Source organism: Muntiacus reevesi, chromosome 9 (assembly GCF_963930625.1).
Source record: "Muntiacus reevesi chromosome 9, mMunRee1.1, whole genome shotgun sequence".
NCBI lineage: Eukaryota > Metazoa > Chordata > Mammalia > Artiodactyla > Cervidae > Muntiacus > Muntiacus reevesi.
The window spans coordinates 68,166,672-68,172,671 of record NC_089257.1 but is presented as its reverse complement, the minus strand read 5'-3'; positions in this window follow the sequence as shown (position 1 = coordinate 68,172,671).

Below are 6,000 nucleotides of genomic sequence, written 5' to 3'. Positions count from 1 at the left end.
AGCTACTGTAGAACTGGGCTTGATGCCAGGGTGCCTGAGTTTCCTGGACAAAAACAGGATGGAATTGAGGAGAAAATAGAATCTTCTCAATTAATCAAGGATAGAAAGATCCAAACCAAGAAAGATTGGCTTCTGAGACTGACCTGAGATATGATAGCCAAAGGTTCTCTGTAAGAAAGTCTTAAAATAAAAATTGACTTTACTCCTTAGACCTATAATTGTCTCCTCTGTATCCTTTGTATACTCAATTAAAAGTTATCATGAGAAAATGATTTTATTTCCCTGTGATGTACAATATATCCTTTTTTTTTTCTTTTCTTTTTTTTTTTTTTTTTATTAGTTGGAGGCTAATTACTTCACAACATTTCAGTGAGTTTTGTCATACATTGATATGAATCAGTCATAGAGTTACACGTATTCCCCATCCCGATCCCCCCTCCCACCTCCCTCTCCACCTGACTCCTCTGGGTCCTCCCAGTGCACCAGGCCCGAGCACTTGTCTCATGCATCCCACCTGGGCTGGTGATCTGTTTCACCATAGATAATATACATGCTGTTCTTTCGAAACATCCCACCCTCACCTTCTCCCACAGAGTTCAAAAGTCTGTTCTGTACTTCTGTGTCTCTTTTTCTGTTTTGCATATAGGGTTATCATTACCATCTTTCTAAATTCCATATATATGTGTTAGTATGCTGTAATGTTCTTTATCTTTCTGGCTTACTTCACTCTGTATAATGGGCTCCAGTTTCATCCATTTCATTAGAACAGATTCAAATGAATTCTTTTTAATGGCTGTGTAATATTCCATGGTGTATATGTACCACAGCTTCCTTATCCATTCATCTGCTGATGGGCATCTAGGTTGCTTCCATGTCCCGGCTGTTATAAACAGTGCTGCAATGAACACTGGGGTGCACGTGTCTCTTTCAGATCTGGTTTCCTCAGTGTGTATGCCCAGAAGTGGTATTACTGGGTCATATGGCAGTTCTATTTCCAGTTTTTTAAGAAATCTCCACACTGTTTTCCATAGTGGCTGTACTAGTTTGCATTCCCACCAACAGTGTAAGAGGGTTCCCTTTTCTCCACACCCTCTCCAGCATTTATTGCTTGTAGACTTTTGGATAGCAGCTATCCTGACTGGCGTGTAATGGTACCTCATTGTGGTTTTGATTTGCATTTCTCTGATAATGAGTGATGTTGAGCATCTTTTCATGTGTTTGTTAGCCATCTGTATGTCTTCTTTGGAGAAATGTCTGTTTAGTTCTTTGGCCCATTTTTTGATTGGGTCATTTATTTTTCTGGAATTGAGCTGCAGGAGTTGCTTGTATATTTTTGAGATTAATCCTTTGTCTGTTTCCTCATTTGCTATTATTTTCTCCCAATCTGAGGGCTGTCTTTTCACCTTACTTATAGTTTCCTTTGTAGTGCAGAAGCTTTTAAGTTTCATTAGGTCCCATTTGTTTATTTTTGCTTTTATTTCCAATATTCTGGGAGGTGGGTCATAGAGGATCTTGCTGTGATTTATGTCAGAGAGTGTTTTGCCTATGTTCTCCTCTAGGAGTTTTATAGTTTCTGGTCTTACATTTAGATCTTTAATCCACTTTGAGTTTATTTTTGTGTATGGTGTTAGAAAGTGTTCTAGTTTCATTCTTTTACAAGTGGTTGACCAGTTTTCCCAGCACCACTTGTTAAAAAGGTTGTCTTTTTTCCATTGTATATCCTTGCCTCCTTTGTCAAAGATAAGGTGTCCATAGGTTCATGGATTTATCTCTGGGCTTTCTATTCTGTTCCATTGATCTATATTTCTGTCTTTGTGCCAGTACCATACTGTTTTGATGACTGTGGCTTTGTAGTAGAGTCTGAAGTCAGGCAGGTTGATTCCTCCAGTTCCATTCTTCTTTCTGGAGAAACATACCGTGTTCATGGATTGGAAGAATCAATATTGTCAAAATGGCTGTTCTACCCAAAGCAATCTATAGATTCAATGCAATCCCTATCAAGCTACCAACGGTATTTTTCACAGAACTAGAACAAATAATTTCACAATTTGTATGGAAATACAAAAAACCTCAAACAATATATCCTTGTTGCTTATCTATTTTATACATAGCAGTTTGTATCTCTTAATCCCATACCCTTAATTTGACCCCTGCTTCCCTCGCTCCACTGGTAACCACCAATTTGTTTTCTGTATCTGTGATTCTGTTTCTGTTTTGCCTATATACTCATATGTATCATCTCTTAGTTTCCAGTTTTAGGGATTTCATACAGTATTTGTCTTTCTCTAACTTATTTCACTAAGTAAAATATTGTCTAAGTCCACCCATGTTGCTGCATGTGACAGAATTTCATTCTTTTTATGGCTGAGTAATATTCCATTGCATTTATTTATATATATGCATAGTTGTTAGTCACTCAGTCATGTCTGAGTCTTTGAGACCCCATAGAGTGTAGCCTACTAGACTCCTCTTTCCATGGAGTTCTCCAGGCAAGAATACTGGAGTGGGTTGCCATTCCTTTCTCCAGGGGATCTTCCCAACCCAGGCATCAAATCAAGATCTCGTGCATTGCAGGCAGATTCTTTACCATCTTAGCCACCAGGAAAGCCCATGTGTGTGTGTGTTTGTGTACATACATACATATATACCATAACTTCTTTACCTGTTCATCTGTTGATGGATGCAGTTTACTTCATATCTCGGCTACCATAAATATCACTTCTCTGAACACTGAGGTATATGTATCTTTTCAAAGTAGTGTTTCATTTTTTTTCCAGACATATACCAAGGAGTTGAGTTGCTGGATCTGAGCTTCCCACGTGGCAATAGCAGTATAGAACCCACCTGCCAGTGCAGCAGATGTAAGAGACATGGTTTGATTCTTGGGTTGGGAAGATCCCATGGAGGAGGGCATGGCAACCCACTCCAGTATTTTTATCTGGAGAATCCTATGGACAGATGAGCATGACAGGCTACTGGACACGACCAAATCAACTTCGCACACATGTATGGTAGTCTAATTTTTAGTTTTTTGAGGAACTTTCACACTGTTTTCCATTATGGCTGCACCAATTTATATCCCTTCCAACAGTGTATGAGGGCTCCCTTTTTCCACATCCTCTCCAACATTTGTTATCTGTAGACTTTTTGATAATATTCATTCTGACAGGTGTGAGGTGGTATTTCATTGTTGTTTTGGTTTGCATATCTAGAAATGCTGATGGCTTGTTAACCATCTGTATGTCTTCTTTGGAAGTATTTATTCAGATCATCTGTCCATTTTTGGACTGGATTTTCCTCTTTGATATTGAGTTGTATGAGCTATTTCTTGGTTTGTTTACTGATCCCATTCTTTCAGTAAATATTTAGAGTGATATTTGTGGTGGGGCAGTGGGGGTGGGGCGTCCCAGGTGGTGCTAGTGATAAAGAACCCGCCTGACAATGCAGGAGACATGAGAGACACAGGTTCAGTTGCTGGGTGGAGAAGATCCCCTGGAGGAGGGCATGGTAACCCAACTTCAGTATTCTTGCCAGGAAAATTCTGTGGACAGAGAAGCCTCATGGGCTACATTCATGAAGTCACAAAGAGTTGGACAGGACTGAAGCGACTTAGCACACACGCATACAGATGGTGCGGGAAGTCAAGGAAAGGTAGTTTGAACCAGAGGTCTGGTGTTTGTCACATTTGTCCCCTGCTCAGAGAGTCACTGAGTGGAATCTTCCTTCCTGATTGCTCCTTTCCTGATGCAAGGACAGATGGTGGCTGGAGAGAGCCTCCCACCCTGGGACAAGTCTGCTCAATCCACAGTTCTTGCTGATGCAACAAGGAATTTCTCTTTTGGAGCCAGTGACTGGAATGAACTGTATGTCTCCTGGGACCCCCAGGAGCTCTCGGGTTCTGTGAAACTCTTGGCACCCTTGCAGTGGCAGGACAAGGAAAGAAATGACTGCCAGTGTTTGGAAGGTGTGTGCAGGGTGGAGGTGGAGGCATTTAGACTCGTATTGACTGCAAATTCAGAATTCTTTTGGATTTTGTCACTAATGTAGGACAGCCATGCGATCCTCTTTGGCACTGTGTTTTTTTCAGGATGGTTCCAAAGAATTCTCAAGAGGTATGATGCAATGGCTGTGTCAAGGAGGGAAGAGTTTGGCTCTTCTTGCAGAGAAGCAGTGATGGTGGGAATAGTGGTAATGAATGATGAATGCCTCTGTCTTTCATGGTGAACAGTTGCCATCTTGCTTCCTCCTTTTCTTAACTATTCTCTCACTCCCCAAGGTGCTTGCGTTTATGAGAAAAGGTGCCACAAGTGGTCACAGGTTCCATGAACGAGACCCTCTCTGGCTTCAAAGATACAGGTGAGCCTGGAGGGGCCTAAATTCAGTGTTGGCGCTACCCACTAGGCTGCTTTCCTTGGTGCTGGGGTCAATGCCTGGTGTTTCAGTGTGTGACCAAGGGAGGCTATACAACCACAGAACACACGGAGGGACAGGCAGAAGGGGCTGGGCAGGACTGTGCTGGAGAAGTAAAGACAGTCGGAGGAGAAAGGAATACATTTTTTCCCTCTTACCCCAAATCTTCTGGAGCATTAGTTGCCTACAACTATGATGGCAATTATTCAAGAAAGACAATGGTGTCTGAGTCTACACCTTAAAATAAGACCAATTTGTACGTGTGAACAGTTAATCATTGACTGCTGCACTTCTGGGCTCTGATCAGTCCCCAAATGTCTTTCTATTATCACGGAAGCTCACAGAAGGAATGAGTAGGGAGCCTGTTATTGTTATCACAGCTAACATTTATTAGGCACTCATTTTCAGTCCAGGAAGTGTGAATTTATTCTTGCCAAGGTTACTAATGATCCTTGCACTCCCAAATATGGTGGGTACTCTTCTCCATCCTCATCTGGCCGCTCAGCAGCATGCATCACATGGCACATCTTCCTTTTCACAAGTCTCTTGGCCCTTGGTCCTGAATGCTGGTCTCTCCTGGTTGACCTCCGACCTCACACACTGATGTCAGAGCCTCGGCTCAGTCTTCTCACGCGTTCTGCTTTCTTCACCTGAACTCATAAAATTGGAGTTGCTCAGGATCAGGGTCTGGCCTTCCTCTCTTCTCTCTCCTCATTTTTGCCTAAGTGGCTTCATCCTTTCCCATGACGTTATGTACCATTATTGCTGGTGACTCCAAAATTTATACATTCTGCTAAGACCTCTGTCTTCTGACTTCTATACTCATGTCTGATGACCAACGTGACATTTCCACATGAATGTCTCCCAGCTAGATGTAACTTGTCCAAAACTGAACTCTTGATTTCCCCTCCTCTCCAAACAAATCCTCCTGGCATGTTCGCCATCTTCTCTCCTCACATCCATCAGCAAATTTGGCCCATTTTATCTCTGCTCCTCTCCATTTCCTGTCACCTCATCCCCAGCCTGCACCATCTCTCCCCTGCATCTCTGCAGTGGTTTCTAACTGGCCTCCCCACATCCACTCCTGTTTTCCTATAAGCCCTTCTCCACAAAGCAGAATGGTTATTAAAACACAGAAAACAACTCCTGTCACTCTCTGCTGCAAGTCCTCCAGGGGCTTTCTTTGAACTTTGAGTAAAATACAAGCTCCTTGCTTTAGCCTTCAAGGTGGCTCATGTGCTACTTATCTTTTGTTCTTTACCCACTTGCTGTTTCCATCTGGGACTCACATTATCTTAGTTTCTAGAACCACCCAGATTTTTCTGATCTCAGGGTCTTTGCACATTTCTCTAATGCTCCTCTACCTGGAAACATGGTTAGTATTTCTCACTCTTTAGATTGCAACTTACCTGTCACCTCCTCAAGGAAGCATTCCTTGATCTAAAAGATATCTCTACTGTCATTCTTTAATCAAACAATCCTGTTTATGTCTTTCATGATTCTAGTTATGGTTCATAATTGTTTTTGTCTCTTTGTTTAGTTATTTGTCTTCTCTACAAGCCTGTAAACACATGTGTTCTGTTGACTTTC